Below are 7775 nucleotides of genomic sequence, written 5' to 3'. Positions count from 1 at the left end.
CAGAAAGTCACAAAAATTATACTCATCCTCATCAGTTCACTCAGTCCCATGTAATTAATTGTTTTTTTTCATCTTGATCTTTTGTTAGCACTTTTATGAGTTCATCAGTTTTTCTTGATTAAGTTTTGATGGGCTGTATGATTCTAGAAACTTGTCCATTTCTTCTATGTTGTCCAATCTGTTGGCATATAATTGTTCATAGTATTCTCTTATGTTTTTTTTTTTTTGTATTTCTGCATTATCAGTTGTTTTTTCCTCCTCTTTTGTTTTTTTATTTTGTTTATTTGGGTCCTGTCTCTTTTCTTCTTGGTGAGTCTGGCCAAAAGTTTGTCGATTTTTGTTTACCCTTTCAAAAAACCAGCTCTTGGTTTTATTGATTTTTTTCTATTGTTTTTTTAAATCTCTATTTTATTTGTTTCCTCTCTGATCTTTATTATTTCCTTCCTTCTGCTGACTTTAGGTTTTGTTTGTTCTTTTTCTAGTTCTTTTAGTTGGTAGGTTAGGTTGTTTATTTGATATTTTTCTTGTTTTTTTTGAGGAAGGCCTGTATCGCTATGAACTTTCCTCTTAAGACTGCTTTTGTTGCATCCCACAGATTCTGTATGGTTGTTTTCATTGTCATTTGTCTCAAGGTATTTTTAAATTTCCACTTTGGTTTCATTGTTGACCAGTTGGTTTTTTAGTAACATGTTGTTTAGTCTCCATCGTTGACCAGTTGGTTTCTTAGTAGCATGTTGTTTAGTCTCCATTTTTTTCTCATTTCTCTTTCTGTGGTTGATTTCTAGTTTCATGCTGTTGTGGTTAGAAAAGAGCTTGAAATAATTTCCGTCCTCTTCAATTGGTTGAGGCTTGTTTTGTACCCTAGTATGTGGTCTTTTCTGGAGAATGTTCCATGTACACCTGAAAAGAATGTGTATTCTGGGTTTTTTTGGATGTAATGTACCGAAAATATCAATTAAGTCTTACTGTTCTATTGTGTCATTTAGGATCTCTGTTGCCTTACTGATTTTCTGTCTGGAAGTATTGTCCATTCATGTCAGTGGGGTGTTAAAGTCTCCTCCTATTATTGTAGTCCTGTCAATTTCTCCCTTTATGTCTGTTAGTATTTGTTTTTTGTGTTTAGATGCTCCTATATTGGGTGCATGTATGTTAATGAGTGTAATATCCTATTCTTGTATTGATCCTTTTATCATTATGTAGTGTCCTCTTTATCTTTCTTTATGGCCTTTTGTCTGATATGAGTATTGCAACCCCCACTTTCTCGTCATTTCCATTTGTATGAAATATCTTTTTTCATCTCCTCACTTTCAATCTATGTGTGTCCTTCGCTCTAAAGTGGGTCTCTTGTAGGCAGCATATTGTAGGCTCTTGTTTTATTATCCAATCTGCCACTGTATCTTTTGATTGGAGCATTTAGTTCATTGACATTTAAGGTAATTATTGATAGATATGTGTTTATTGCCATTTTAAACCTTCTTGTATTTAAACCTTGATTTTGTATTTCTTCTTCTTCTTTTTTTTTTTTTCTTTTCCTTTTGTGGTTTGATGGTTTTCTTTTGTATTATGCTTGTGTCCTCTTCATTTTGGTTTTTGTGAATCTAGTGTATGTTTTTGATTTGTGGTTACCCTGTTTTTCAAGTATGTTAAGCCAGTACTGTATCTACTTGCTTTAGATTGGTAGTCATATAGGCTCAAACACATTCTAAAAAAACCCACAAAACTACATTTTCCTCCTCCCCTCCCCCACATTTTATGATTTTGCTGTCCTCTTTTACATCTTCATGTTTATCCTTTTGCCGCTCATTGTAGTTATCGTTTTCACAAATTTTTTTCTAATTAATTAATTTAATTTATTTATTTTTGGCTGTGTTGGGTCTTCATTGCTGTGCACAGGCCTTCTCTAGTTGCGGTGAGGAGGGGCTACTCTTCGTTGCAGTGCGCGGGCTTCTCACTGCGGTGGCTTCTCTTGTTGTGGAGCATGGTCTCTAGGCACGTGGGCTTCAGTAGTTGTGGCACAGGGGCTTTAATAGTTGTGGCTCATGGGCTCTAGAGCACAGGCTCAGTAGTTGTGGCGCACGGGCTTAGTTGCTCTGCGGCATGTGGGATCTTCCCAGACCGGGGCTCAAACCCATGTCCTCTGCATTGGCAGGCAGATTCTTAACCACTGCGCCACCAGGGAAGCCTGTTCACAAAATTTTTTTGATTTTTAAAAAAATCTGTTTACTGTCTTAAGTGATTTACTTTCCAGTTGTGATTTTCTCTTTCCTGTAGATTCTTGCTTCTTTTCTGTTTAGAGAAGACCTTTCCATATTTCTTCTAGAATAGGTTTAGTATTGCTGTATTTTCGGTTTTTGCTTATCTGAGAAATTCTTTCTCTCTCCTTCTATTCTAAATGATAATCTTGTTGGGTAGAATATCCTAGGTTGCAGATGTTTCCCTTTCATTACTTTGAATATATCTTGCCACTCCCTTCTGGCCTGCAACGTTTCTGTAGAGACATCAGCTGATAGGTTTACGGGGGGTTCCCTTGTAATTAACTTTTTGTTTTTCTCTTGCTGCCTTTAGAATCCTCTCTTTAACTTTTGCCATTTTATTTATTTATTTATTTTTAATAAATTTATTTATTTATTTTTGGCTGCATTGGGTCTTTATTGCTGTGCATGGGCTTTCTCTAGTTGCAGCGAGCGGGAGATACTCTTTGTTGCAGTGTGCAGGCTTCTCATTGCGGTGGCTTCTCTTGTTGTGGAGCACGGGCTCTAGGTGCACAGGCTTCAGTAGCTGTGGCTCACGGGCTCAGTAGTTGTGGCTTGCAGGCTCTAGAGTGCAGGCTCAGTTGTGAGCTAAGCACGGGCTTAGTTGCTCCACAGCATGTGGGACCTTCCCGGACCAGGGCTCAAACCCATGTCCCCTGCATTGGCAGGTGGATTCTTCACCACTGTGCCACCAGGGAAGTCCCACAATTTCTTTAAATACATTTTTGATCCCCTTTTCTCTTTCTTCTCCTTCTGGGATCCCTATTATGCATAGATTGGCACACTTTATTATTATCCCATAGGTCTTGTATAATGCTTTCATTTTTTTTATGTGTCTTTCTGTCTGCTGTTTTTTTAAAAAATATTTATTTATTTATTTATTTTGGTTGTGCTGGGTCTTAGTTGCAGCGGGCAGGCTCCTTAGTTGCGGCAGGTGGACTCCTTAGTTGTGGCATGCGAACTCCCAGTTGCGGCATGCATGTGGGATCCAGTTGCCCATTGAACCCGGGTCCCCCGCATTGGGCACATGGCGCCCCATCCACTGCACCACCAGGCAAGTCCCCTGTCTGTTGATCTTATTGGGTGATTTCCATGATTCTATCTTCCAGATCACTTATTAACCCTTCTGCATTATTTAGTTTGCTATTTATTGCCTTCAGCTCAGCTTTTGTCTCGGCAAATGATTTTTCTAATTTAAATCGGCTACTCTTTATAGTTTCTAGTTCCTTTTTACAGTGATCAGCATTTCTGTTGATAGCTTTTCTTAATTCCTTCAGTATTTTTATTATCTCCTTTTTGAGGGCTCTAGCAGACTGGGGGGGTCTGTTTCATTGTTTGTTCTTTCAGTGGAATTCTCTTGTTTTTTTAATTGGGAGTGGTTCCTGTGCTTCTTCATTTTACTTATAATTTCTCTGACTCTGAATTTGGGAGAAACAGTGTCTACTGTTGTCTTGAAGGGGTGTTTTCACGTGGGAACACCCCTGTGTAGCCTCCATGAGCCTAATATTTTTGGTGCAAGGGCTGTTTTTAGTATGGATGCCTGCCACGTCTTTCCTCATTGCGTGCTGGCTGATATCCCCTTGATAGGGGGTGTGATTAGTATTGTGGTGACCAGAGCCTGCACTGGATGTTGAGCAGGGCCTCCTCTTTGCTCTGTGATTGTAAAGCCCTGTCGAGGGCAGGGTCTGTTCCCCAGTTGTTTGAGTAGAAGCCCCCAGATCTGTTTCTGAGCTGCAGTGTGAGGTAGGTGGGACTGGAGCACTTCCGCTGGGAGAGGAGCCACTGAGTATTCCTCTGCAGGAGCTGTCCACCAGGAAGTGCACTCTGTGGTGTCGCCTGTCACCCACCGTGCCCACTCACAAAGCACACTGTCGTTGCCACTGCCGTTGGCCCCGCTTCAACCATGGGAATGCTGGCATTTGGCCTGGGTGTCCCTCAGGCACTGTGCTCACAAGGCCACCAGCACAGATCTGAGATCTGTCAAAGTCAGGCACGGGGACTGCCATAGTTGCGCACCTGGACCTGTCATGGAGCTACAGAATGAGTCTTGACCCTGGCCCTGCCTCCGCGTGCCTATAAAGCCTGCAGCTGCTAACACCAGACCCACCCCAGCCATGGGAGCACCAGTAATCCACTTGGCTGGGGAGTGCAGCAAGGTGGCCAGGACTGCCTGTGCTGGTCTCTCTCTGTTCTGTGTGCCACAGTCTCGCTGCTGTACTTCCCTCTGAGCCTCTGAAGCTCCCTATCTGTCCCAGCTGATCTCCCAGCTGGTAAAGGGGGTTCCCAGGCTGAGGGAACCTTTCCTCTTTTACAGCACCCTCCCAGGGGCGGATGTCCCATCCGGAGTCCTTTTTTTTCTTTCACATTTCCTGGTTACCTGACCTTTCTTGCAGCTTTGGTTGTATGAGATCTGCCAGCATTCAGTAGGTATTCTGTGAGAATTGTTCCATATGTAGATGTATTTTTAATGTATTTGTGGGAGGTGTGCTCTACATCTTTCTATTCTGCCATCTTGCCAAAGTCTCTCATTTCTTTCTTTTGAATTTTTTTTTTTGGCTGCATTGGGTCTTTGTTGCTGCACGTGGGCTTTCTCTAGTTGTGGCGAGTGGGGGCTACTCTTTGTTGCAGTCTGCGGGCGTCTCATTGTGGTGGCTTCTCTTGTTGCAGAGCACGGGCTCTAGGTGTGCGGGCTTCAGTAGTTGTGGCGTGCAGGCTTCAGTAGTTGTGGCTTGTGGGCTCTAGAGAGCAAGCTCAGTAGTTGTGGCGCACGGGCTTAGTTGCTCCGCGGCATGTGGGATCTTCCCAGACCAGGGCTCAAACCCGTGTCCCCTGCATTGGCAGGCGATTCTTAATCACTGCGCCACCAGGGAAACCCCATTTCTTTCTTTTTTAAGCTGGAATAATATTCCATTGTATGTATATACCATATTTTGTTTATCCATTCATCCATTGATGGACATTTGGGTTGTTTCCACCTTTTGGCTATTGTGAATAATGCTGCTTTGAACAGTGGTGCACAAATATCTGTTGGAATCCCTGCTTTGAATTCTTTTCAAAGAATTGTATATACAATTCTTGTATATATATATACAGTATATATATATGATATATATATATATATATATATATATATATATATCTCATATATATATGTGTATATATCCAGAAATGGAATTGCTGGATCAAAGGGTAATTCTAATTTTTTTGAGGAACTGCCACACTTTTTCATAGCAGCTGCGCCATTTAACATTCCTATCAGCAATGCACAAGAGTTCCAATTTCTCACATTCTTGTCAGGATATTTTATCATATAATATCTTGTATGATTTTTTAAAAATATCTTTTGCTTTAAATATATTTTTATCAGAACTTCGTAGCTACAGATTCCAGCTAATTCTAATTGTGGAAAAATGACTATCATATAAACTGATCGTAAAGTCCTCATTGGCAAACCAAGTGGTCAAAACAGATTTACGTTCTGTTAGAAGAAGTCTGGCTTCATTTTATGTTTCCATAAAAAAACCTCTCACTTCTGAATTTCAAGACAGAGCTGGCTGTGCCATGAATTCGTTGCCTGAATGAAATAAAGTACTACCAGTTTCAATATTTCTTCCTAATGCTCTCTTTGCTTTCCTTTCAAGGTGTTCTCTTTCAAGATTGATGTATTATTTGACAGTAATGAGATGAAAGAGGTGAGGTCCTTATTAAAAAAAAAAAAAACTCAAAACAAAACACACATAACTGTTTACTTGGCAACCCAGGAAGTTTTTACACACAGGGACATCGTGCCACAGTAATATTTAAGATGTATGAGAAGTATGTCTGTCTTTTGTAAAGTGGGAGAATGGTGATCATGAAGGGGTAGGTGGAAAAGGACACCCTGAAGGAGAATGGTGATGGTGGAAAACAAGTTGAAGTTGACTCTCTTAAAAAACATATGTGCCGGGGGCGGAGTCAAGATGGCGTACTAGGAGGATACGGAATTCACGTCTCTGCACAACTAGGGCACCTACCAGGCACTGGTGGGGTACCAGTGACTAGGTAGGATGTGGGGCATGGTGGGAGTGAAGGGGGAGGAGAAGTGGAGGCAGGACGGGACTGGTGCCCAGGCCCAGCGGGGAAATCGGGGAACCACTGGGAGGGCAGATGATCAAAAGGTAGTGTGGCCAGGTTTCCCTTGCCCATTTGGGCCCCCAGGAACCTGCTGAGATCCCGGGCCTGATCCTTTGCCCACCAAGGCCCCCTCCAGCCATGCGGGTCCTGAGGGAGAGGGAGGGAGGGAAGCGGGAGCAAAAGTAAAGGCCGGAACTCTGGGACTGGCACCCCTGAGGGGTGGCTGGGGGAGGGGAGGAGTTCCAACACCCAGCGGGACCCACCCATGGTTAGGGGTCCAGCGGCGACGGAGGAGGCCCTGGGGGAGATGGTGGGGGAGGGGGTAGAAGGAACGGAAGGGAACACGGCCAGTGCTTTCCCTGTCCGCTTAGGCACCGGGGAGCCTGTTGGGCTCCCGGGCTTAATCCTCTATCCTCGGAGCCTCCCTCCTGCCACGCAGAGCCCAAGCCCCGCCCCTACACCCCCACCCAGGGCCCCACCTCTACACTCGGAGACCCCCTCCAACATGCTGGGCCTAAACCCCACCCACAAACCTTCACTCAGGGCCCTACCTCCAAACTCCAGAACCCCACACTCCAGAGGCCCTTCTTTCCACCTGCTGCCTCTTCCCTTCTGCACAGGTCCTAAGCAGAGGCCCCGCCCCACGCTCAAATGTCACCGCCTCACCCACCTAGGTCCTGCCCCACCCTAAACCCTGCCCCTGCCTAAGTTCCACCCCCACCTAAACTCCGTCCCCATAGCCAAGGCTTTTTTTTTTCTTTATTCCTCTTTTTAAAAAAAATTTTTTAAATTTAATTTTATTTTTATACAGCAGGTTCTTATTAGTCATCCATTTTATACACATCAGTGTATACATGTCAATCCCAATCTCCCAATTCATCCCATTCCCCCCCACCCCACCCGCTTTCCCCCCTTGGTGTCCATACGTTTGTTCTCTACATCTGTGCCTCAATTTCTGCCCTGCAAACCGGTTCATCTGTACCATTTTTCTAGGTTCCACTTATACGCGTTAATATACGATATTTGTTTTTCTCTTTCTTACTTCACTCTGTATGACAGTCTCTAGATCCATCCACGTCTCAACAAATGACCCAATTTCATTCCTTTTTCTGGCTGAGTAATATTCCATTGTATATATATGTACCACATCTTCTTTATCCATTCGTCTGTTGATGGGCATTTAGGTTGCTTCCATGACCTGGCTATTGTAAATAATGCTCCAATGAACACTGGGATGCAGGTGTCTTTTTTTTTTTTTTTTTTTAAATCTTTTATTTTTTAAATTTATTTATTTATTTAATTTATTTATTTTTGGCTGCGTTGGGTCTTCGTTGCTGCACGCGGGCTTTCTCTAGTTGTGGCGAGCGGGGTCTACTCTTCATTGCAGTGTGCGGGCTTCTCATTGTGGTG

This window comes from Balaenoptera physalus (assembly GCF_965194825.1).
Source record: "Balaenoptera physalus genome assembly, chromosome: 20".
NCBI classification, from domain to species: Eukaryota; Metazoa; Chordata; class Mammalia; order Artiodactyla; family Balaenopteridae; genus Balaenoptera; species Balaenoptera physalus.
The sequence above is the reverse complement of the archived record's forward strand: the minus strand, read 5'-3'. Positions refer to the sequence as shown.